This window comes from Temnothorax longispinosus, chromosome 2 (genome assembly GCF_030848805.1).
Source record: "Temnothorax longispinosus isolate EJ_2023e chromosome 2, Tlon_JGU_v1, whole genome shotgun sequence".
Classification (NCBI taxonomy): domain Eukaryota; kingdom Metazoa; phylum Arthropoda; class Insecta; order Hymenoptera; family Formicidae; genus Temnothorax; species Temnothorax longispinosus.
In genome coordinates, this window is record NC_092359.1 from 11,989,140 (window position 1) to 12,015,842 (window position 26,703).

Consider the following 26,703-nt stretch of genomic DNA (forward strand, 5'->3'; position numbering starts at 1 on the left):
TTATATGTTTTCTTTATATTTATTTATACACATGTTATTTTCTTAAAGAAAAAGGAACACATATGTACGAGTCAAGAAATATCATTTCATAAGAGAGCGTTTCATAGACTAAACTAGTCGAAGAGAGAGGTATGGTTTAATTATTTATTATTAATAAATTATTACCTAAACCTTAGATGTATGTAAATATGTACGTAATAATATGTTGGGCAAAAGATTATACGTATATCCATATTTACAAATAATTAAACCTCTCTCTTCGATCTTTGTAAGCAGTTTTTCAAACGATTGTTAACGCGATTTTTGTATCACGCTTAGTGTTACATAGTGTTTCAAACCGAACAGTACAGAGCTTTGCCAAATTATAATGGAATCAAGAAAAATTATAAAACGTCAGGCGAACACATGGTTTAAACCAAATCCCGAAAGAACAGAAGTAACGTGTTCTATTTGTCCAAAAGATTTCCAAAATTTTAAAGTATCCAAAACACACAAAGCTCGAGATATCAGAATCCATATTAAGGAAAAAGGTCATAATAAAGCATTCAATTTATTAAAAAAGCTATATCCAATACCTGATCATCTACAATTTGCTTTCGATGAATCAACATATTCATCACTATTGATATATTTTTATGTTGTTTTTAGATGTTAGATGATATGCAATTGCAAAAGTGGTTCTTTGATATGGAATCTCAACCTATCGAGAATCTCTTCGAGCTGAGATTGTTTGAGAAGCATTTATCGATTTTGTGAAAATATTGTTTCTACAATGTCTTATTAAATATCACACAAAACTGGACAAAACAAAATTAAAAAAAATATTAGATCAATATAAATTTGATATGCCCGTTCTAGACTGGAGGATGAGCCGATTCTCATCCGCCTTCTATAGTGTACGTGACATAAACTATACATAAACTATAGATTTTTACCCGTCTACACCACTCACTCGGATGAGCCGAGAGTCGGCTCATCCTCCAGTCTAGAACGGGCAATAGAGAACATACGATGACTGAAATACGGTAAATATGCATATCTTCATTCAGTTTAATATTCAATTGATATTCAATGTATAACTTACGTAGATAATACGTACAATTTCGCAGATTTACTTGGCTACAATTTCGACCTATTTTGGTACAAAAAATTACCTTATTCTCACTTGCACTACGATTTCGCGCCCTACCCTGTATATAAACATATAAAAGTACACGTATATTGTGCTAATAAAATATCTTATGACCACGTAAGTAAAAAAAGAAACTTGACATGGCGATATCTCACGATAAAATGTACAATGTGTGATCACATTTTTCGGAATTATAAAGCACAAGACGTGGAGGAACACCTAAAAACTGAACATTAATCAGTAATAAAAAATCTATGTGAAGAAATTCAACATATGGGGCATTATTTATGAAGTAATCCACCCCAAATTTTAAGTTTTCCGATCATGCTGAAATTTGCACAAATTGTAATCCTATCAGAACTAAAATTATTGCCCAAATTTTTTTACCCCTGTCCAACGGGTTGGACGTTAAGCCGTTTTAGAAGGTGTGACCACTACGGGTTAAAGAGAGCATCATGATTCAAAGTATGCTAAGGGAATTCAAGTCATCGTTTGATGAACTTTTGCGTAAAGATAATCGGAAAATCTTCGAAAAGCCTATGACGAAGAAATCAGCAGAACAGATTGTGGAAAAGTTGAACACAAACATGTACGGCGATCCGTGGGAATACCTAATACCTAATAATTCGTAATTTATTGCATATCCCCATAGAGTTCGCAATCTACTACCAATACTATCCTTCTCCTCTCACTTTAACCCTTTGGACCAACGGCTTAACGTCTCTTTTAACGGGTTGTCTACTTACAGGGGCTTAAATTTTTATCATTTGGGCCGTCGCTTCGAACTTCAAACGCCGATAAATGCCAGTAAACTACTCCGATTTTAAAAAACAAGGTGTGATTTTGAAAGGTCTTTTTATGCCCTTTAATGCTATAAAATCAATTTTTTTCTTAAGTCAAAATTTACTTAAGATTTTTGAAGGTAAAAATAAAAAATCGTTTTTTTTCCCCCAAATTTGGGCACCTTCGATTTTCTTCTAAAAAATCTCAAAAAAGTAGAATTCTTCCCCTTTAAAATAATTCCAGGCTCAAGATGGGCAGACTTTTAGTTTTCGAGATATGGTCCGTTTTAGGACCGAGCGCATCACCCACGGTGCATGTGGGCGCTATTACAAGTGCCACAGATGAATATAGCATTAAATCTATTGAAAATCGTGTGATTCTTGGTAACTTAGTGACTTTTGTAAGAGAACGGCATAGCAATAGTTCATCTTGTCTGTCGCGGAAAGCGAAAAAAAAAAACAATGTAAAACCAACTGAAAAGCAAACATAGGTTAATCAATATTAATCTCATGTCTTACGATGCTAGTTATGCAACCACTTCTATTTGGAATTATTTCACGGCCGAAAAATGCCCAACTCTGGCGGGAAAACCGAAGTTATTTTTTACTGGAGCGTGCCAAGGCAGTCAGTCTGATCCGGGCTATATTTTCTTTATATTTATTTATACACATGTTATTTTCTTAAAGAAAAAGAAAGGAACACATGTATACGAGTCAAGAAATATTATTTCATAAGAGAGCGTTTCTGTTTGAAAAACGATGAGATATTGAGGAGAGAAGGGTGAATGTTGCCATCTATAACATTTCATAGAAAGTACTAGCGATTTTGTAAACTCACTTCCGTTGGCGAATCTAGTTTCCCTAGAAAATTTGTATAGCGAAAAGAACTAGAGGCGCGACGTATCGGTATTCAATTCATGTGATTGCCGCGTGAAGAAGAAAGCGCGCGTGCATGTACAAGCTTGCGGCCCGGGCAACCGGCGTTATTCGTTTCTTGTTTGTCAGTCAGTGAAGACATGTTTCTAACCTTCTGCCGTGTAATCTGAATACGTTATTATATTGGATGCGAGTCATTCTAAACGTCGAGTTGTGATACTTTATGTAATCGAATGAGAAGTACGAGAAGATCCAAGGGACTGTAATTGGCACACGGCAGGACCAGGGCTCGCTTTCATTCTCAGACGTATGAGAGATCGACGCTATTACTCCGTTTCTTGATGATGACGGCATAAGATCGACGCCATTACTCCGTTTCTTGATGATGACGACATATTATAGATAAGTGAAAAGAAAACGACTCTTTTAGAAGTGCATCCACACATGGTTGACACCAGTATTCAGGTAACTCTTAGATTTCTGATAGAAGCCATCGATCACGACTCAGATAAAGATTGTAGGAAACGTCTACAGTCTACTCGATCTTTGGTTTCAGAAATCTCGAGAGATCTACCGTCCAGTAAAGGACGTTTGAAAGGCTTCCGCGCTCCAGCGAAGCATTTTATTGACAGGAACGATAATCGTTCTTCTCACTTAAGTACTCAAGTTATTTGTTTTCGGGTTGCAACCAATTTAAACTATTCATTCGTGCTATTTTATTTTTGGCCAAATCCTTTCTAAAAAAAGGCATGTTAAGTTAATACTCGCATATCTCGGTTTTTTGTTGCCGCTTTTCCGCGATGCCAATTGGTTCTCTCGCTGCGCTTACTTCATTTGTAGCTGTCATCGTATATTTTGACAGTTGTGTGTATCAAGAAGTTAATAGTGTAATAATAATTGCATAATGTTAAAGCTAAATAGCGCGCGCGAAGCGCGCGTCTGTGGTGTCTAGTAGTGTAAATTATGCAAGCTTGCGATACGTTTAATTCTATTTTCTGTGGTAATTAATTTCTCATATTTCTCGATACATATTTGCGATGAGATTCATTTGTTTAATCAATACGAATTATAATGCGTCAAATGTTTAAGATAAGATGTATATTGCTTCAATTGTTCTAAACAAGATTCGTCAAAGAATTCAACGCTCATTTACTCAGAAATTGTAATTAAAGGTGTGATACACAATTACATTCTTTCTTTGCATTATACATCGATTTATGCGAAATACTTTAAAACCTTCGTTACGTTTTCACGAATTGATGTTGGATTAATGCGTTTAATAAAGGTTTAATTTTCCTTTTAATTTCATGAATAAGTTCTATTTACTATTCATAAGAGAAGTGTTTACAGGTGGCGATCATGGCGCAGAAAGATATGCGCTGGTCTAATGAGCTGAAGATCCGAGTTCAAATCCGACCAAAAATCCGTCGGTTTTTATTTGATCGCCACCTCTCGGAAGGGTTAATGGCAACCCGCCGAGAGTGTATCTCTAAGAAACCAGAAGAGAGGCCTCGGATTTTATACAGGCCGAACTCTTAAGCTATAGTGCCGGGAGTCAGATCTGGGTCCCTCTATATCAGAACAGATAATTGAAGAGCTGTCCATTTCACCTGAACAAAAATTTACACACATAGATGATGCTGGACCAATAGACATAGAAGACCTAGAGTTGGAAAAACCTAGCTTGGAAACTTCAGCTTTAACGGTTTCCGTTATGTTTCCGTTCGAATATGGGTCCCTCTACATCAGAACAGATAATTGAAGAGCTGTCCATTTCACCTGGACAAGGATCAGCATTCACAGATGAACAGTGGAAAAAACTTAGAGACAAAATTTTTTGTCAACTTTGATGATACTTTTCTTCTTGTATATTTATATTTCCTTGATCTAAGATATTTTATTCTTTAATAAGGATTATTTTTCAACGCATTATTCCACTTATAAATTATTATGCTAATATGTGCATAATTATTCTGGTTATTTATTGATTATGATATTATGTTTTGTCATGTCTAATGGTCCTTTCAGTGATTAAAACGATTTAAAGATACATTCAAAGCTCTCATACCATATTAATTCTTTCTTTGAAATTACTTTGTAATATATTATTATTTTTACGTTTCAAGTTTCAAACTGAGAGCATACGTTCAACTAATGTTTACATTCCTTTCATTGAACGGACTATTACAATGTGAATTGTATTATTATGTCTTAATTTATGTGATTATTTAATTTTGCCATACTAGTTTATGAATATGTTTTGAAATTACTCTGCTATATTCTCTAACCCTCAGGGTACAATCTGGGTTAGCGTAACCCGAGCGTAATTTTGAAAGTAGCGCCATTTTAAAGGAAGTGAATGGTGGGGGTCCGTACCGGGGGGGGAAAAATCTTTGAGGTAGCTACTATGTAAGCGCCAAGGGGCAGCGTCAGTCTACGCTTGGTGCTCAAGGTATACGAGTTTGAAAATTGAACTCGGGTAGTCTACACCCAGTTCGTACGGAACGTTACAAAATCCGTGTTTTTCAAACAAAAAAAATTTATGTTTTTCGAGTATTTGCTGCAGTAGAGTATTCTGGTATGTATAATTTACTATTTTTAATATACTTTTGTGCATTCTAACCTCAAAATGATGCTCTGTAGCATACCAGCATAACGTATCCGTGCATGCAATTTTTGTTATTTATTTATATTATACTAATCAACAACATCCAAAAGAACTATTTTTACTTTAAGATATTTTTTTTTGCGTTATTACGATAAATCAAGCAAGTAACGTTATATCGCTATCGCAAAAAAACGGGTATTTTCATAGTTCAAAAAACGAATTCAGCCATTTCAAAGAACAACTTTTTAGCTTTCAAACGCGACTTAAAAAATGTCGATATCTTTTTTTTCATAAAGTTATGCAATTTAAAAGAAAAAATGAATTTTTATGAAAATTTTTTGAGAATGGTTTACATTTTCAAATGTATCTTTGTTTAAACAAATAAGGTAATAAATCTACCAACGCCATTGTATTTTTGAGAAAATTTCCGATCCAAAGAAAAAAAAATTTGTTTCAATTGATAAATTACAGCCCGATATACAGTCAATCAAAGTCGCCGGGTTAGGCTAACCCATGTTCGTACGGAACGTAACTTTTTTATAGATCGTACCCTGAGGGCTAAATATATCTTATTTTATTTTGTCAACAATTCAAATTCAGTGTTTCCTTCACCATAGCCCACGATCTATACGGGTCGTGTACAGTTTCACATAAATAAACTGATTTTTAATTTTTACCGTACATCTAACTAACTTCAACATTTTTAATTCTCATACGCGCTGCGTGTGTTGTAACTTAAAAATAAGTTTAAATTTAGTAATCGAAGGAAGAAGATAGAGCCGTACGATATGATATATATTGGGCAAAAAATTATACGTATATCCACATTTACATATCCACATTTACATTTACATCCAAAAAAAGTTTAAGTAATAAATAAAGTAAATAAATAAACCATCCCTCTCTCTTTGTTTTGGTGAGCAGTTTTTCAAACGCTTGTTAACACGATTTCTGTACCGCGCTTAGTATTTAAACGTCTACACTGACAATGAGAGAAAAGTTATACTAATGGTATATTCCTTCGAATCTTCCGGACCCGGAAGAAGGAAAAAAAGCCCACGCCGACCAGCGCCCGACCGCCCCGGGAGGAGCAGAGGATTCCGCAAATACAAAAATTATAGCCCGAAAAACCTGAAACGGGCAATAAAAGCAGTTTAAAAAAATGAACTATCACCCGCAGATGCGGCAAGAAAATTCAAAATTCCACTCTCAACGCTGTATAAGAAGTTACATAAATAAGGTAAGTAGAGTTCTTAATTTAGTTCACATTAGTTGATAAAGTATAATTTAAAATGCATCTATACTTTTTGTTAATATTGATTAGAAATGCAACCTGATTATGTAATTTTACTATTGTATCTTTATCGATTTAATTTCTTAATTGAGTTGATTTTCGATTTTATTACGTATTCCTTCAAGAATAATAAGATAATTTCATAATTTTCTGTTCCATTTTGCTATCGTATGTATAAACATAATGCATATCGTTATTATTAATCTTGCGTTCGATTTCTCCCGCTGGAAAGTAGGGATCTATAGTTAACGTGACGCATACTATAGATTTTCAGTATTGAGGACCTAACGCCAAAGGCACCAGTCGTCGTCACAGTTGGAGAAGTGCAAGATGAAACGATCGAGCACAAACAAGGGCGGGGACATGGAGCAATCCGGAACCGAGTCGACCGACGAGCCGACGGACGACTCGGTTAGAGCCGACGATTTGGAGAAGGAAAAGAAACAATCAAGTAAGTTCCATCCCACCAAACACAATAAAACGTATTTTACAGGTATCTTTGGTACGTACTGTGCACGAAACTGAAGTGCTCCAAAAAATTTGATAAAGCACTAAATTTTGCACTTAATGACTGCCCAGCAAATTATGCTTATACAATATTTGAAAATTTAAATGCATGGAATGCAACGATAAAAAAAATACAAAAAGAACAAAGAAAAGATGCTGGATGATATTTTTCAGGTATATCTTCGTACTACGCATCAAAATAAAGTACTAAAAAAATTTAGTCAAGCATTAAATTTTGCAATTAATAACTATTCACCAAATTATGCTTATGCAATATTCGATAATTTAAACTCATGGGAGGAAATGCGTTCAGCGGCAATCAAAGAGTATAAAAACTTGCACGGCAATATGTTTTGGAAAGTTCTTAGGGATTACGGGTTAAATCAACGGTTACGACCAGCATAAATCAGCCTTAACAACAAATTAAATTTTTATTTAATTAGCAAATTGGTAATTAATCACAAAAAAATACTAATTACGTAAAAATTAATATTTAAGCAAAAGTGAATAACTCATTGCTTAAAAAATTAGTAATTAAATGACAACGGAACCAGATATGATTTTTCAACTTTATTAACATTGGTACGCCGACGCGTGGCCTTTGAATATAAAGCAAATATATACCATCTGACAACATACATCACGGCAAACAAATGCCGTACGTCATCACGACGCTAACAGGATTAATCAAGTTTGCTCAAGATGCTGACGAATCAAACGAGTGCAGAGCCAGTTTAAAGTACCAAAAAAACATAGATCTCGAGACATTCGATTCCATGTTATAAAAAATAAACATAAAGTCGCATTCGACTTACTAAAAAAAGTATATTTAATACCTCAACATCTTCAGAATCATTTTAAATTACAAGAATATTTCCAGGCAAAATGTTCTCATTGCAAATGAAATGGTGAATTATATATGTGAAAAATCAGCTCTGCAACGGCATTATAATACATGTCAAATAAGGCTATCGTAAGTACCCGCTTGTTTATAACATTAAAATGTAGCGTGATTAAATGAGACAAAAATCTTATTTAAAATATAAGGCCGTGGCACATTGAAAAACTTAAGCAGTAAGCAAATCAGTCAATCAGCCTTATATTTTAAATAAAATTTTTGTCTGATTTAATCACGCTACATTTTAATGTTATAGTCAAGCAGGCACCAGGAACTTCAACAGCAGCGTATGAAGACGCAGTTTCATTAAGCGAAATACGTGTTGAAATAAAGATCAAAATACAGTTCTTAACGGAAGCAAAAAGGTAAAAAATATAAATTTAAGAAATTATAATATAAAATAATCATTTCGTTGAGTGTCGCTAAGATAATCAGGAGGTTGGATCCGTTGAAAAATTCCGGACTCAATGCTTAACGTCCTCGAGCCTCGAGCCTTAACATTCGAAATCATTTCGCTAAGTGTCGCTAAGTGAATCAGGCCAGATTGGATCCGTTGAAAAAGAAAGGATCGCGATTTCACAATTAAATTAAAAATGGAGAAATTGGCGTTATTGACGATCTTCACGTTTTTCAAAGATGCGTTATTGGATATTTATAAGAAGCTCAAAACATGGCAGCAAATACTTTTTTAAATCGTATTCACCATTATGTTGTGGTGTCTATCATACATCTATTATCGATTTGAACATAGATTCCAACGGTTGTTTTCTGTATTGTTTTGTCGTGACCGTAACACTAACGAAGAGCTGCTGCCGATGTTACAGAGAAAGACACGACACACAGAACATAATAATACTTTAAACATACACATTCATGAGGATTGAATTAATGTAATTACGACATTATACGCAACGTCAGTTTGGTCAAATAATACCGCTCAATATAAAATAACTTAAAAAATTTTTCTGTTACAGAAAAATAGAAGATTGGGACCGAAGATTGGGAATGACATAGTGAGGATATGAGATTCGAGAATGAGCGAGAATTTCGACAACTGTTTTTCATAATGTTTATCGTAACGTGTTGTATACACATAAAATTTCGTTTTATAGATCAATATCACTACTGCCTGTAATATCGAAGCTGTTTGAAAAACTACTACTAGAAAAAATAATGCCAATTATCGAAGAAAAAAAAACTAATACCATCACATCGGTTCGGCTTCAGAAATAGCCATTCAACAATTGACCTAGTGCATAGAATAACAAATAATAACAAATAACAAATAAAACTGACACAAGCCACTGCAACATTTCCATGTTCGTGCCGCTGACTCCGAACGACTGGAGCAGCGTCGAATAGTTGCCTCGACTTGCCTCATGCGTTCTCGTGCGGAGACTTCAATTTTGCAGATCGAGGCATTCGGTGCGGCCTCGGCTTGCCTCATGCGCGTTCGTGCTCAAGTCTGTACCCGGCTTAATAGAAAAAGCACTGGAGAAGAAAAAAGTTTACTCTGCAATCTTTTTAGATGTAGCCCAAGCTTTTGACAAAGTGTGGCATAAGAGACTAAAACAGAAGTTGAAAACATCCCTACCAAAACAATTCTCCGAAATTCTAAGCTCATATATCGCAAAGAGACGTTTTAGAGTCAAACAAGAGAGAGCATACTCGAACCTCCAAGAAATTAAAGCGGGAGTACCATAAGGTAGTGTACTGGGTCCGGTCCTTTACTTGCTGTATACCAGCAGTGACATTCCTACATTCAAAAATAACACAATAATAAGGTAGCTTAATAGCTACCTTTGCCGATGACACTGCTATATTAACAGTATATGAAAGCAACCAAACAGCCACGAGAAAATTGCAAACAGCTATCGACCAAATTAATAAATGGACAAGGAAATGGAGAATTAAACTAAATGAATCCAAATCCATATACGTAAATTTCACTAACAAGAAGATCCAATATTGTATACCAGTGAATATAAATGGCAATCAAATACCGTATTCAAACACAGCGAAGTACCTAGGCATTACGTTAGATGCAAAATTAAGATGGAAAACACACGTTAAAAAGAAAAGAGAGGAAATGGACATAAAGTATAGAAAACTGTATTGGATGATTGGAAGAAACTCAAGGTTGTCTTTACCCAATAAGCTACTAATATATAAACAGATCCTCAAGCCAGTGTAAACCTATGGCATACAGCTATGAAGATGCACCAAACAAAGTAATCAATATTATTCAAAGATTTCAGAATAAAGTCCTAAGAAACATTGCAAAAGTACCCTGGTATATCAGAAATAAGGATCTCCATCGTGATCTGGAAGTGAAAACAGTAAACAATGAAATAAAAAAAAATGCAAGGAGACATGAGGAAAGGCTACAACAGCATGTGAACGAAGAGGCTACTCGTCTTCTAGACAACGAAGGGCTAGTGCGAAAACTAAAAAGAACTAAACCATTTGAGTTGACATAAAAGACAATTAAATAAACAAAAAGCAGTATACACGTTAAAAATAGTGTAAAAATGACAGACACCAAGGGCGCTGTTAAGGTATATCAGAATCGGCGGTAAGAGACGAAAAAGTTTACCATCTACTCGTTTTTGTTTTAGGTTGTAATTGTGTAACCAGGTACCTAATCATCCGTTGTTTTTTTTTCCAAAATGCATTAATCAACCGTGCAACGGTCCATCGAGACTACCCAACGTGCGAGGGTTTTCCCTTGTATTTTTCTTTTTTTTTTTACATTTAATGTTTATATTAAGCGATTCGTATCGATAATTTTTTTGAATACACGTTCTACGATTCAATTTAAGTATTCTTTTCATACGTCTGAGATACTCTACATTTTATGTGTCAACACGGTAACGATTTAAAACCCTTAGGGTATATCAGGGATCTCATGGTTAAGGCGCTCGGGGCGGCCCTCAAAAAAGAATTAAAAATAAAGGAAATTTATTTATATTTTCAACAATATTCCTTCTATAAGAAATATGATAAGTGGTGGAAGGATAGAATAAGATATAAATTGTCGACGAATGAACAATTCGTCAAAGGAACTAAAGGACCAGGACAAGGTCATTATTGGAGGTCAAATCAATGTGAGTACATTCAAAAAATGTTCACTTTTGCGGCAGAACCAGACTGAGCAGCGGCTCTGTATAAAATATCGACGCGAATCAAACACGTGGTTCGCGATACAAGTCACAATTTAGTAAGCACAAGTAAGAATTTAAGTCACATGAAAGAACTGATTATCTTTTATATGCATTTTTTAATACTATAAAATATTTATAAATCTTTCACTGTTATTGTAAAAAAAAGTAACGTGCAACGCAGTGAGGCACAATCTACATTAATGTATATGTTACGGGCAAAGTCAGCATGGTGTGCAGTGTCGGCATTGCCCGGGCAATGTCAGCATTGCAGAACGCGACTGGGCAAAGTAGTTTATTAGCGGACATTGCCCGGTTTACTGAAGAATTACCCTTATTTAGCGCAGCTTAGCCCACGGAGATTTAGCATTGTCGACATTGCCCACTTGGAACCGAGCAAAGTCCGCAATGTGATAATCGTTGCTGACATTTCCATCGCTGGATGGGCAGTGTTAACTTTGCCCACATCAAACCGGGCAATGTCCGCTAATAAACTACTTTGCCGCGTTGTGCAATGCTGACATTGCCCGGGCAATGCCGACACTGCACACCATGCTGACTTTGCCCGTAACATATACATATTATGTGTGTCAAATAGAAAATGAAACGGTATAGCGAATCAGCTTCTGGTCAAGGCAGACCGGATATCGTTTTAGAATTAGAAGCGGTAATATACGTTATAGAAATCAAATATAGATCCAGCGGAAAAAAAGCCTTACGATAAATTTAAAAAAACCAATACCATAAGCCTTACTTACTCAGAAAAAAAACCATTATACTTTGAGTAGAAAAGACTGGTTGCGTATAGCGGATGAATTTAATGAAAAATGGAATCTTCCTCACTGCATAGGTGCTATTGATGAAAAACACATAGTAATACAAGTAAAATCAGTAAATCAGTAAATACATTATTTTTATTTACGTTGACGGACCGAAATGACTATCAAATTGAGTGTAACCTTCATGAAACACCTACATTTGAACGTTTACACTCGATTAGTATTTTTTCGTAAGGGTTATTCGTCTTTAAATTTTCTTGTGTTAATACTACAACATTAAATTCATAGAAATTCTTTCCCAATCTCCGGCCGAGCACGAAACAATGGTGCTTCGAAAAATTATAACTGACAAAATGAAAAACTTGTAAAAAATAACATTAATATTTGACGTGAAGTAATTTTTATGTATATTGCATATAAAATGCGTACCTATATATTTTTTATAAAACTACATTTTAGAAAATTTTTATTTTATAAATATAAATTAATTAAATGAATATCATTAATAGATAAAAATAAAATTAATTAAATTAATGAAAATTTTTTTTTAGAACAGTTATGAGTGAAATATATATGTAAATAGCAACTACGTAAAATGGAATCACAGTAGCCTTTCCAATGTGTATTCCATATTACCAAATTTTTAATTATTTACCTCAAAAATTTATACCACGTTTTATCTAACAGTTTGATATCTCTAGAAAACTATATCTGCTTGTGTACTTAAACTCGAGCTAGATTATTACAAAAGGAATGTTACAGTATTTAAATATTAATTAAGATTGTAAAATTCTACAATATGACATCATAGCAATGTCAGCGGAGCGCGATTTATGCCAGCACCATTCAGGGCTGCGTTCGGATTCTCCACCCGAGTGCTAAAAATCCAATAGTATATGCACTGTTAAAAAAATCTGTATTAAAAATAATATAAAAGTGTAAGAAATTTTTATGCAGGCACCACATATAAAATTTCAAATCAACAAAGTTGAAAATTAAAGGAGTGGTATTTCGAAAATAAAAATATCGAGCAGTAATAGTTATTTGTGTAACAAGTGAGGTAAGATGAAAATTCAACTCGCCTTCGGCTCGTGCGTAAACTCCGCACCCGGGAATTTTCATCTTTACAAACGACTTACACTCCCTATTTTATGTTGCAAGTGCCTGGAAAGTGGTCTATCACGCACGCGTAGCGTGCGTAATGGGGCACTTTCCATGCACGTGTTGCATAATATTACTATGCTCAACTATTTGAAAATTCATATATCTGTAAAGAATTTTGATCTTTAAGCATCAATGGATATGATGCAGAATCTTCATCCCCTAATTGGATAGAAGGTCGGACTCTCTCGGGTGAAGAATTACAAATCTTTAATAGATATGCTGCAGAACTGCATCCCCAGCAGAACTCTACACCCCATAATTGCAAAGAAGGTCGCACTCTGATAGCCGAAGACCTACAAATCCTTGAAAGATTTGCAGAAGGAAACAAAAAACTAATAGAAAATTATATACCTCTATACGAAAATTCCTCCATACGAAACTTGTTCACTAAAATAACTGAACCACCACATTATGAATGCCCCTATTGTGGCCAATGTTTTCCGTCTACTGTTCATATTCGGAGCTTAAGAGGTCACTTGGCAAACGTACGTGTGATAAAAGTATTTCATTTGTGTCAAAAATAGACCATCTGTATACACATACTAAGAATCGACGAATGCCAGAGCCTCGACATAATAAGAGAACAACTTCCGTGGCCAGTAATAAATTGCATCGGGGCTCGATGTTGAACAACCGTTTCACGTACACCGTCAGAATTCGAATCGATCAAAAATCTTGATTCATCTGTTGTCTGTCGCAAACGCGATACGGAAATCTTGCAAGAGCATCGACTTGATGCCCTTGCGACGGAGATCTTGTCCACGAGGCAGACGATGATCGCAAACGCGACGCACATGATAGTGATCGGAGGCAAGCTCACCTGGTGAGCAGGAAGGTCACCCTCGAAGATAGCAGTTGACCGCTCTTGGCGACTCGAAGTATGGAGTCGTGCTTCTCCCGGTTGACCGGAGGGGCACGTGTTAAAGAACGTCTCGGGTTCCTTGACAATCACGCACTTTTAACAACTTATTGGGCGGCAATGCCGCGCATGAATCGGTGGAGAAACCACGCACACAGAATATTTGCCGTTTTGCCGAAATCACTTGATTTGGAGACGTGCGAAACGAGTCTGCCACGAGGCCGTTCTCTTCCGCCAGAAGAGTTCTCGAGAGACAGAAACGGGGGAGAGATCCGGAACACGGCGCTCTCTGATAGATCCTACGATGATTGACGGCGTTGCGCGAGGGGCACAGTTATCGCGAACAAAGACAAAGACACTGCGCGTGTCCGGAGTTGCACCGTGCTCCGATTCTCGCCGGCATGCTCGCACTTGTGCGTGGGGCGGTATCGACGCGTGATCAACCACGCGGGGCGGCGTGATCGACAACCCCAGATCGAATACGTGCCACGAAACTGATGGCAGGCACGTAGCGGTCAACCTCGCGGCCGGATGCTTACATCGAGATTGCTATATTCGATCCTTAACAACTATTAACATTGAATATATTATAGTTGAATAAAATATTTAAAATCCGATTAATGTGTTTAAAATTTCTTTACACGAAGGGATATTAAAAATATGATTGACAAACTCAAGTTTCCAAATTATTTATAATAATAATTATATACATTTAATTTAAGTTTTACACATTTATATATTTAATTTAATAGTTTTTATACTTTAAATAATTAAATATTAACATTTTACGTAAAAATGTTTAGAGAAATCTGTAGGTAGTGTTTCTTTTATAAAATATTTTTTGATAATTTTCAGCTGCAAGTTTCAAAAAAAAAATGTGCGCCAATGAATGTGTGCAAATGTGTACCGCCGTTTTGCAAACAGCTAGCCTATTGCAAAATAAGTGATTTCGCAAAAAGCCTGCGACATATGTAAGACATTATATTAACGAGCAAGAACAATGGAATAGTACATTAACTCAGGCAATGTTAACATATAATTGCACGATTAACAAAAATACGGGTTACACTACGAGCTACAATTTTGTAGGAAACCGAATCACATCTTCAGTGAAAAAGACGAAAGATTAACCCTGCAGAAACAAAGAGAAGACTTGCATCTTCAACACAAAAATAAATTCGAGGAGAATACGCGATTACAAAGACTCTAACCTTACCTTCTAGATACGCCAGGTTTGGTAAGCCTTTTTCATTTTAATTTAGAATTAAATAAAAGCAATATGAGTTGTTCACTTATTATTATTTTTTAGATACAAAAAGATTTTGAAGTTTTAATGCCAGAGAATTCATTCAAATTAATTGAAAACTGGCAGAAATTTGAAACTAGAATAGTAAAAGTATCTGAGATTACAATTAAAAAAAAGAGTAAAGATATTGCATGTAAGTGTTTAATAATGCACAGAATTACGAACTTTTAATGTTGTTTTTCATTGATGTGATAAAGTGTAATGTGTATGTTTATTGGCAGTATGAGACAGAACTACACAAACATTATTTTTACTTCTGCATCTTCTACCACCAACAGCTAAAGGGTGCATTTGGGGAGCACGCTATTAGCACAATTATCGTCCAAAACTTTGTGGCGCTGATGTACGGTGATGACGTCACTGTAAAGGCAGCGTGACGTCATCACTCGCGCTATTTTCGCTATTATTTTCGAGGTGAGGCACGAAATGCTATTGGGATTTTTAGTCGTGACGTCACGAGGCCAAGATGGCTGGCCTATTCCTGAAAGTATTAGAGCTGTCATATGTAAACACATATAAAGCTTGTGTTTTCCATAAATATAAAATAACGGTGTTTGTGATAAAAAAGTGCAATAAGTGAAAATTTTATTTGTTATTATTAATGGATCCTATAGCGAAGGCCGAACTTCCTCGACGTCGGTAATGTCAACATTTCTAATCCTGTTTTCTATGTTATATATCTATATCTGTTCTTGTCTAACGAGAGGCATCTGTCTTTGTTCGATTGCTGCGCCATCTCTCGCTACACGCAATACTCAACCTGAATGTGCTTTTGCTTAATAAAACTTCATTTTACAGAATCTTTTTTTCTAGACGTTGAATCTTAGTTTTATTTACACGATATTGTTCCTACATGTTGTCCCTACGTCGCCTTAACGTCGTTATATATATATAAACTGCAGTAATTTTGTTATTGTCGTCAGATGACAGTTGTATGTGCCCAAATTAATAAAATTTTTAATTTTTTTTTTTTTGTTCCCGATATGAAATCGTATAACGCGATGTAGATTTTTGTGCGTACTTTAATTCTAGACCAAAAACTTGCAATTCTGTAAAGCCAATTCAAAAATTTCTTAAAATGAAAAAATGTCGGTAACTACCGCCACTATAGGATCCCCTTAAAAAATCGGTGAATTGTTTTTACATACTACATTTAATATACAATTTATTATAACTAATATTACTCATTAATATTCAGTGAATATATTTTACTTGTTAATGTTCAGTTATTATCATATTGACTAACCAGGCAGAACGTAGTCACTCCTGTCAAAGTGCAAAGAACAGACTGCCCACTTTTTGGTTATCCACTCTGGTTTTGCTATTTTCAAAACTCTCTCTCATTCTTTTCGAACATCAATCTTCTCTATATTTCCAAACATGTCTTTTTTCTCAGTATGGAACTTTCCTTTAGGTGGAAACACGTGGAATCCCACAGAGGTATCTTTTAATCCATAGCTTTTGCAGCCAAATACACAGCAAGAATCGCGATTTTTTGTGTCTCTAGAAGAAAACCTTGCCCCTCTGTCTTCTAGATGTTTACCCATCGCACTTTTTTTTATTACAAACACCGTTATTTTATTAATTATTTATGAAAAACACAAGCTTTATATGTGTTTACATATGACAGCTCTAATACTTTCAGGAATAGGCCAGCCATCTTGGCCTGGTGACGTCACGACTGAAAATCCCAATTGGCGCTTATTAACTCCGTTCGGGGAACTTGCTATCGCTATCGCGCTATTGGCTCTTCGAACAAAGTTCATAGCGTTTGCGTTTATAGCGTTAATAGCGTCTCCCCGAATGCACCAACAGCTAACCTAATCCAGCATCCCCTCTGCTGTGTGCTTGACCAATCGGATTCGACTGATTCGAGCATGCGCAACAATTAAAGGCCATAGCATCATAGCATCCGTTGGGTCGAAAGGTTCGCGATCGCGATCGATTCTTTAAATATAAAAAGACGAGTTTAAATACAAAGTCTTTTTATATTTAGACTTTAACAGCGATCTTTACTTTTGTTAAAGGTAAATATTTTTAATTATCATTTTAAAAAACTTCGTATTACTTCTATATTATATATATTAGCTGCATTCCGATATTCACTGTCAGTACTGCACATCTATATTTTACGTCACGTATACTATAGATTTTCAATACTGAAAGTTGCTGACAGTGAATATCGGAATGCAGCCATTACATATAGTATTTTTAATTGTTTATAGATGCCTTACTATTGATTTTTAAAGAGCTTGAACCCAGGGACCAAGTGATTTTCTTGGTCGCGTTTGGCGTCATTCTAATTGCTTCTTTTTTTCTTTTTTAATCTATTAAAAGATAGGTAAAAAATAGTTGTTAAAAAATTCAAATTGTGTATTAATTTAAATATAATATGAATGTTAATTAAAATAAACAATAACCGACATTTTGAATAATCGCTCAAACTTCTGTGAGTCATTTATACAATAATATAATTAACAGTATGCTCAGAATACGAAAAATATTTTACATAATCCGGAACTCCGAGATTTCGCACAGCGTTTCACTATTATCTCCCGCGGCGCTCGGGCTATATAAAACAATTTATTTAAAAAATGGTGCAAATTAGAAATTTGCACTTGGCTTCCTCATAGAGGAAGTGATGTCTTAAGATGCTAATACGGCCCTCTGATTGGCTGATGACGCCTTAAGACTATACTTAAGACGATCTTGAATATAAGACCCGACTATGAAGAATTATATATAAAATAAAAATAGAAAAAACTGAAGAATATATAATAAAATTAAAAATAGACCGATATCTTAAAATTTACGGAAGTTAAGCTATTAAGGCCATTGCACGTAACAAAGTTTTAGTTTTAATCGTAAGGCCGTAAGAAAATAGACCAATCACACTCGATTATTCTTCAAGCGCGAGAAGAATAATTGACTGCGATTGGTCTATTTTCTTACGGCCTTACGATTAAAATTAAAACTTTGTTACGTGCAATGACTTTTACAGACATTTTTCTAAAAATTAGGGACCTTTGATCGCGTATAAAGCTGGGTCTAATCAACCAAATCTTAAAGAATTATATATGAAATAGGGGTAGAAAAGACTGAGGAAAATTCGGTTGATTAGTTTTATATGCGAGCTTTATATGCTCTAGCTTTATATGCGAGCAAAATTATGGACCTTTGATTGCGTATAAAGCTGGATCTAATTAACCAAATCTTGAAAAATTATATATGAAATAGGGGTAGAAAAGACTGAAAAATATAATAAAATTAGAAATAGATCGATATCTTCAAATTTGCGGAAGTTAAAGCATAAACATTTCTACAAAAATTCAAAATTTTATTAAAAAAGAACCGCTTTTTTTACCAATCATTGCCAAATTCAATCCCAACCTTCCTTACATGATACTCTATCGATTAAAAAAAAAATGCACTCTGATATCTAAAAAATTACAGAAGTTAGAGCATTAACGGACAACAGAGCAAAAATTCAAAATTTTTTAAAAAAAGAACCCTTTGATTATTAGCAATTTTTATTAATTCTATTATATTCTTCAGTATTTCTACCCCTATTTCATATATAATTCGTTAAGATTTGGTTGATTAGTTCTGGAGTTATAGAAATTTCGGTAAATTTGGCACATACACACACACATACATTTTTTAAAATTGCAATTTTTCGACGTTTTAGAACATTCTGAACACATTCAAAAAAAAAAACAAAAAAAAATTTTTTTAACGGAAACAAAGTTTCCTTTATGAGGAAGCAAAAAAAGACAATCGTGCAACTATAGATGTAGCAATAGTATAGATGTCATGTCATGTCTTATATCGTTTCATCAGGTAACAAAATAAATCAATAATTATTTGCTTGTTATTGTTCAAAATTTGTATCTATTGCAACCTTGCCGATATGTTTGTACACATATTCTACGTTTATTTATTGTTTATAAAATATTGCATTAATTGTATATTTTAGATTAGTCTTCCACTGCCATCCGAACAAGAACTTACAAAAATCAGTTTGCAGCCATTTCTACTAGCAGTCGCGTTCTATAAATCAACAAGCAATCAGCAATTTTTATGTGGTCTTTGATGGAAACCTTTTGCCATGCCCTGTTCACATGTCAAGTATTAGTGCTTTTGACACCTTATTCAAGACTCATTATGTATTTGGCTGCAAATATGACGAATTACTAGAAATATTCTGGAAATTTGTGCAGATGATATTCTATGACATTGATGTCAATAACCTTAGTTTTACTCCAAAAATGCGTGAAGTACGTGCTCGTCTTTTTACTGTAATTATTGAATAGTAAACATGGAAAGATATTTTTGTAGCATATGTATAAGAAATAAAACTTTAATATTAAAAAATTAGTATTCACGCAATAACCATTCTATGCATCTAAATGGGAAAAATCATCTTTCTTGTAGACAGCCAAATTATGCATTAAAATTTTTATGTGATACTAAGGTATTATTTTCTTAAATAAATATAGCTTTTAAATTAAGTTTAAAAAATGCAATTATTTTCGGTATTTTTTCTTTTAAGATTTTTAATTTTATAGCTAACAATAAATGTATTATTAAGATAAATATCAATAAATGTGGTATTAAGGTTATTATTTTCTTAAATGAATAGATAACTTTTAGCTAAGCTATTTTTTGCAATAAATCATTTAAAAGAATATTTCCGTTTATGCAAATTATTACTCCTATTTATATTATGACATAATGTGTATTACGCATTGTTGATATTAAAATCGCATATATATATATATATATATATATATATATATATATATATATATATATATATATATGCGATCTTTTAATAGCAATAATGCGTGCACATTATGAAATACAGCATATTGCAGTGCTTCTAGTAACACCATACTTGATAAAAAAAATCACACCGCCGCGCCAGTAGTGTCAAGATTCACACCGTCTTCTGTGAGGAAATTCACACCACAACAATGTGAATTTTCCACACCAAGCAAACAGTGTTGATTTCACCCCGTCACGGTGAGAATTATATAAACACCCATATATGGGTGTTACGATTCACACCATTGTTGGTAAATTCACACCCATATTTCTTAGAGTGTACCGACAGTTTTTACACGAGCAAATATATCATGTTCTGACTTATATATACTTTAACTTCAACAAATCTTTGAAACGGAAATTAATCCTTCCTTTAAATCAGGATCTTAACTACAATTGTAAACAAAAATTAAATCATATCAATTAGACCAGATTTTAAACAACAGTTATAAACGTATTCTCCCTAAATAAAGGTAATTTTAATTTTAATTCTCTCTTTAATTTTATCGGGTTCCGCCGAGGACGCCGAATGCTGAACCGTCGGAAGTCACCCCCGTGAGTAATTTACATTACTCTTCCAAACCTTGCCGCAAGTAGCAATCTCGTTCATCATGCCGTGGGGCACGGTATTTATTCAATAAAAATTGATTACTAATTTATCTTCTATAACGCATCAATTTTTCCCTAATCTTTCATAATTTGTTTAAGCGTCTTCTCGACTATGCTAAACAGCGAAATGTCGAAAAATCGGGTAAATGTATAGTATTTAGTATAACGCTTTCCCCTCCGATTTTCTTAAAACTTTGTAAAACTGTTTATTTCTGTGTGTAAAAAACATTCTGAGAAGGAAAATCGTCGCTCAGGTCTCGTTTTTTTTTTTAATTTAATTTCAAAGTTTTGATGTCGGTAAGGTAGGAAAATAATAATTTACGTTTTTATGCCCTGCTGTTTTTATGCATAACACACGTGTGTATGCCCTGCTTTATAGAAATTGTGATTTTCGTTAAAGCAGGGCACACACATCTTTTAAGCAGATATTTTGTATTTAATTAACAGACAGTTGTCACGTGACCTTCAAATAAAGTTGCGCAGTACTTAAAAAAATGTAAATTATCATTTTCCTACCTTACCGACATCAAAACTTTGAAATTAAATTTAAAAAAACGAGACCTGAGCGACGATTTTCCTTCTCAGAATGTTTTTTACACACAAAAATAAACAAAATTTTACAAAGTTTTAAGAAAATCGGAGGGGAGAGCGTTATACTAAACATTTACTGAAAATCGAACAAATTGCATAAAAATACAAGACATGAATTTTCAAACCGTAAATAAAATGATGCCACTTAAAAAATGGCGACATTTACATACACGTGGACAATTACAACATTTAGTAAAAGTGTCACAAACATAATGAAAAAATTAGTGACAAAAGAAAATTGATGCCAAAATTGTCCTAAAAGAAACTCCGATCTGCGACTGCATTATTGGTAAGAAAATACAACTTTTCTCTATATTACTATTAATAGTAATTATTCTATGTTAATTTAGAGATAAAAAGTTTTATACATAATAATTGATATGTTGTTATATGTTGTGTAGATGTTGTTGTAAACATTATTGAGAAGCATGGAAAATATATTACCCAAAAGGAAATATATTCAGCTATAGGCATTACTTTAACGAACGCTAAGGACTGGGATGGTCATCGGTTACATCGATCAAAGAAAGCCAGAAATGACGATCAGATCAATCCTTAAGTGATTATATTATTAAATATAACTCGCATTACTTCTTTGTAACTCGTTGTAACTAAGATTACTATATGTATATATATATATATTTAAAATATATATTTAAAGTTTACAAGAGGAAAAGTCACTTTAAAGTTACACTTACCTAGCAACAATGGAGGAGATTAGTTTAGTGATTGACAAGATAACTGGTTTAAGAACTTTAGAAAATAAGAAATCCATAAAAAGATTTGTTGTACTCTCAATTGAAGAATATTTAATTAAAGAAGAAATAATATCATTTAAAGATCTTCGCCTAAAGATAAAGGGCAATAAACTACATCCTTCAAGTGCAGAAAATTGCTCATAAATATCCAAATTTTGGAATTCCTAAGAAAACCAAGTACGATATTCCCAGCCTTATTCCAGTTGAAAAACCAATTCAATTGCCCAAATCAACGAATGATCTTTTAAAAATTTATTCCATAATAGTTTCAAACAATGAACTCAATATCAAAAATGGACCAATGGATATCGCATTTTGGCTCAGCCTGTTCTGTAAATATGACTATGAATTTTGTGCATCATATGATGAGTATATTTCAGATATCGATAAGAGTGCAGAATTTATTGAAGATGTTCAAAAATATACGGAAGATAAAATTGAAGTTTTTAAGAGAAAGAGTATTCGACCATAACGATATTAGAGCAACATGTCATATGATGATTATTTCTATGAATAAGACATTTATTACTGGCCAACTTGAGAGAGATAGACAATTAAAAACTTACATTCAAAACAGAAAATCCGCAGTATACAGCTCTTTGGGAGCTACAATAGAAGAATTACTTGTAACAGATGATTTTATATAAATGTACAGGGTTGAGTACATCCCTACAAAACGCCCTTTCAGACCCCTTGGGGTAATAAAGTATCATTTCTAATTCTATTTAAAGTTTACAATCGTCTTACAAGGAAACCTCGCGAAGTGTCAAATTCTAATTTTAATATAACTTTGTGTACATATATGTACAGATTATGTAAATAAATGGATTTAGAAAATAGGAGTTGTTGCCAATAAACGGTTTTAAGGGATGAAAGCACCCCTGTCTGTATGTACACAAAGTTATATTAAAATCAGAATTTGACACTTCGCGAGGTTCCCTTGTTAATATTTATTTTTTTTATTTTAAATCTAACTAGGTTATCCTAGTCTTACCCTATCTCTTTCTAGATAGCGGCTAGACAGATTTAATATCTTGGGGCAACATTGCTCCGCGAGCCAGGGCCTAGATAGTTTTCCAATATTGGGGCTGGCCATTATTGCCGTTACCACCCAGTACAACCCCAGGCTAGCCTTCCATCATAGCGCCCACATTAAATCGTGGAAAACAGCCGGGGCCCATACAGCGCCAGGTCGTAATTTCCACCCGGGAAGAGAGTAACACATTCATATGAATATTCAAATAAAAAGATGAATATTCAAATGTAAAATAATTAACTCGAAAAGATGCATTATAGTCCATATCTACATATTTTTTCTACAATTCTACAAATTCTGCACTCACTAATATATCGATACAAATGTTGATATTGCCATTAAATATGCGGATGTGATCAGTTTTGCTCCAATTATAAAGTAACATAATAAAATAACATAATAATATAATAATATATATATTTTAATACACCAGCATATATATCTGATACGAGAAGAAATGAAAATTGACAAAATCAGGATAGAAGCGGGAAAAAGAGCGATGAAGTACGAAGAGAAGACAAAAGAAAGGCAGACGAACAAAATAATCGCGGAGTGCTGGAAAGAGATACAAAACAAACAGGAAAGAAAGAAAACAAAATGGGGAAAAAACAGGGACCAATATTGTAGGAAAGTTAGCTCTAGCACATGGGATACAGGAAATGAAAGCTCTAAAAGAACGAACATGGAAGAACTAATAATGACGGACCGGAAAGAACAAAGAGCAGAGCAAGAGAAAAGGATAGAGGAGAGAAGGTACTGCGCTAGGTACAAGGAGCTGAGAACAGATCACATCCCAAGGTATCTACAAAAAGAATACAAAGGAAGAGACCAGAGATTGATTGCAAGGTATAGATGCGGAAACGAGGAGGAAGGAAGCAAGTACTGGAGAAAAGAAGAAGAAAGAGTATGTAGAATATGTGGCGAGAAAATGGAAACGCTAGAGCATTTGATGTCTGACTGCGTGGAGCCCCTAAGAAATTACAGAAATATCTTAGACATCTTGAAAGATACAGGAGAAGGAGTAGATTGGATGAGGAAAGTGACCAAGCACAGGAAGGACCTAAGAAATGTACAAATACAAAATGAAACTGATAGCAAAGAAATGTAATATAAAATGTATTGTAAAAAAAAAAATCGCATCTCAAAGACATGTAACACCCCGAAAGGCAACTGAAATAAACAAATTACATATAATAATATATATAGTAACATATATATAAGTAAAATGTAAAATCTAAGAAAAAGCAAAGGAAACACTATGTGAGCGAATGCCGCGTTTCGTATATTTTCCCGATCCATTTTTATATCACTGTCTTTTGAATTATTTTAATCTGATGATGACCCGATATCTAATGAAGCACGAACTAAAAACACTGATTGATGTCAGACTGAGGACACGACTTACGGCGTTTTTCTCTAAAGATTCTGATGCTTTTGCCCGCGTGGAGGTAACGCATGTGTATACAGCACCTTCCTTGTGTAAGTTACCTCCACACTGCACACCTGACAGCGGGCAAAAGCATCAGAGTTGGCATCTCTAGGGAAAAACGCTGTGTCCTTAGTCAAACATCACTGACTGAAAGAGAATATAAAGAGGTGCAAAACAAATTTTTGATGAGAAACACAAACGAGATTTCAAGTTACAGGTAACGAGCGTTTGTAAATAATTTGAAAATTGATTATAACTTTGGAGATACAAATAAGCTAATAAGCATCTATTTAACAAATCTGTGTATTGCTCGCCGTAATAGCTACATCTCTGAAAGTTGGTACGAAAAAATACTGCGTATTATTAAATATATATTAATAATGTCTGTGCTCACACACACCATTATGTGCTAACATCTCCAGGTTTATTGAAGTCCATTGACAGAATCGAACGATGTATCCAAAATTGAATGTCTCTAGAATCTCATTTAATTTCGATTTATCGACCTTTGTCAAGACATTTCTTGCTCTCTTGCTCTCGTGATATCACATTCAATGTTTTAGCGATATTAAACAAATATTTATCTCAAGACGAATATGATTCACAAAGATTGGAAGCGAAACAATAGCCGAAGGCTCGGGCGGCAAATCACACGAGTCTGAAAAAGCTTTCGCCCCGAGGTGCACACGATATTTTTCACAATACCTTTACGGAACGTTCGACTTCCATGCCTAGAGAGAGGCGAGAGTGGTCAATTTCAAGCCAGGGCTTACTTTCCTCCCTAGAGGGCAAAAAGTGGTTACTTTCCGCCCTAGGGAGGAAAGTGCTCATTTTCCACCCGCTAAACAGGGCGGAAAGTGAGCACTTTTCTCCCTAGGGAGGAAAGTGGTTACTTTCCGCCCGCTATGCCGCCCTGGCGTGAAATTGGCCGCTTTCGCCCCTCTCTACAGGCATGGAAAGTCGAACTTTCCATGGAGATGTTGTGAAAACAATTTTTTTCATACGCGTGCAATTTCAAATTTACATTAAAACTATGTTAAATTAAATTTATACTAAAATTACCGGGCAATATGTTACAAGAGGAAATGCGGCAGAAATATTACGAAGAAATAGTACTGATCATCCTGTACTGATAGTACTGATAATGAAACTTACATGACTGATGATGGGCTCCTAAAATTATCATTTTTAATTAATATATATTTAATAAGTGCACTAATAATGCTAAAACCTTGGTACAATTGATAAGTCAATTCCCTCGTTAAAGAATTTTTCATTGCACCTTATATAAGGTCGGGCGATTACGAGCGGGTATCGCCGGGAAAAGAGAATTATTCTATCGGGTTAATCGGGAAATTACATTAAAGAAAGTAGCGTGAAATATTAATTATTATTTGACGCATTCAAATCATTCAACCTACGATGTAATGAAATAACAAGAGCTATACCAACATTCATCATATTCGTTAAGTGTCTTAATTCAATTATTACTTGGTACACCAAAGCACAAAGTCTTTCATAATATACTTCCACTGTCGCGAAAATCATGGTTACGAATATATATTCTTTGAAGCGCGAAATCATATATATCATATTTGAAAAAATATATGGCAAAAAATATATCGACACCAAGTAAACGAGCACACATTCCACCAAAATAACAGCTTTCATTTTCACTGTCTTTCGAATTATTTTAATCCACTAGTGACTCGACGTCTAACCAAGTTCGAACTGAGAGAGATTATGAAGAGATTCTGGAAACGTTAAGGTAACAAGTCAACACGAATGACTTTGCTCTGACACAAAACAAATGCTCAATGCGAATATAATGAATTACACGGTTACACGGATAAAGTTTCAAACTAAAGGTATATAAAACGAGCATTTTCAAATAATTTAAAAATCGACTATAATTTGGAAGATAAGTAAGTTGATGCGAATACTGCGTTTCATCAAATATATTGAAAAGTAAACAATTTGATATTTCTGTATTCAGCATTATGCATTGGAATCGCTCGATATTCGATATCGAGATTTTATTGACAGAATTCGGTGATGCATTTAAAATTGCGTGTATCCGGAATCTC

The 26,703-nt window shown here is 34.3% G+C and overlaps 1 long non-coding RNA gene across 2 annotated transcripts in view; it reads right to left on the reverse strand.

Moving 5' to 3' along the window:
* Window positions 1-26,703, reverse strand: part of LOC139808430 (uncharacterized) — a 74,405-nt gene that overhangs the window by 36,029 nt on the left and 11,673 nt on the right. The window lies entirely within an intron of this gene.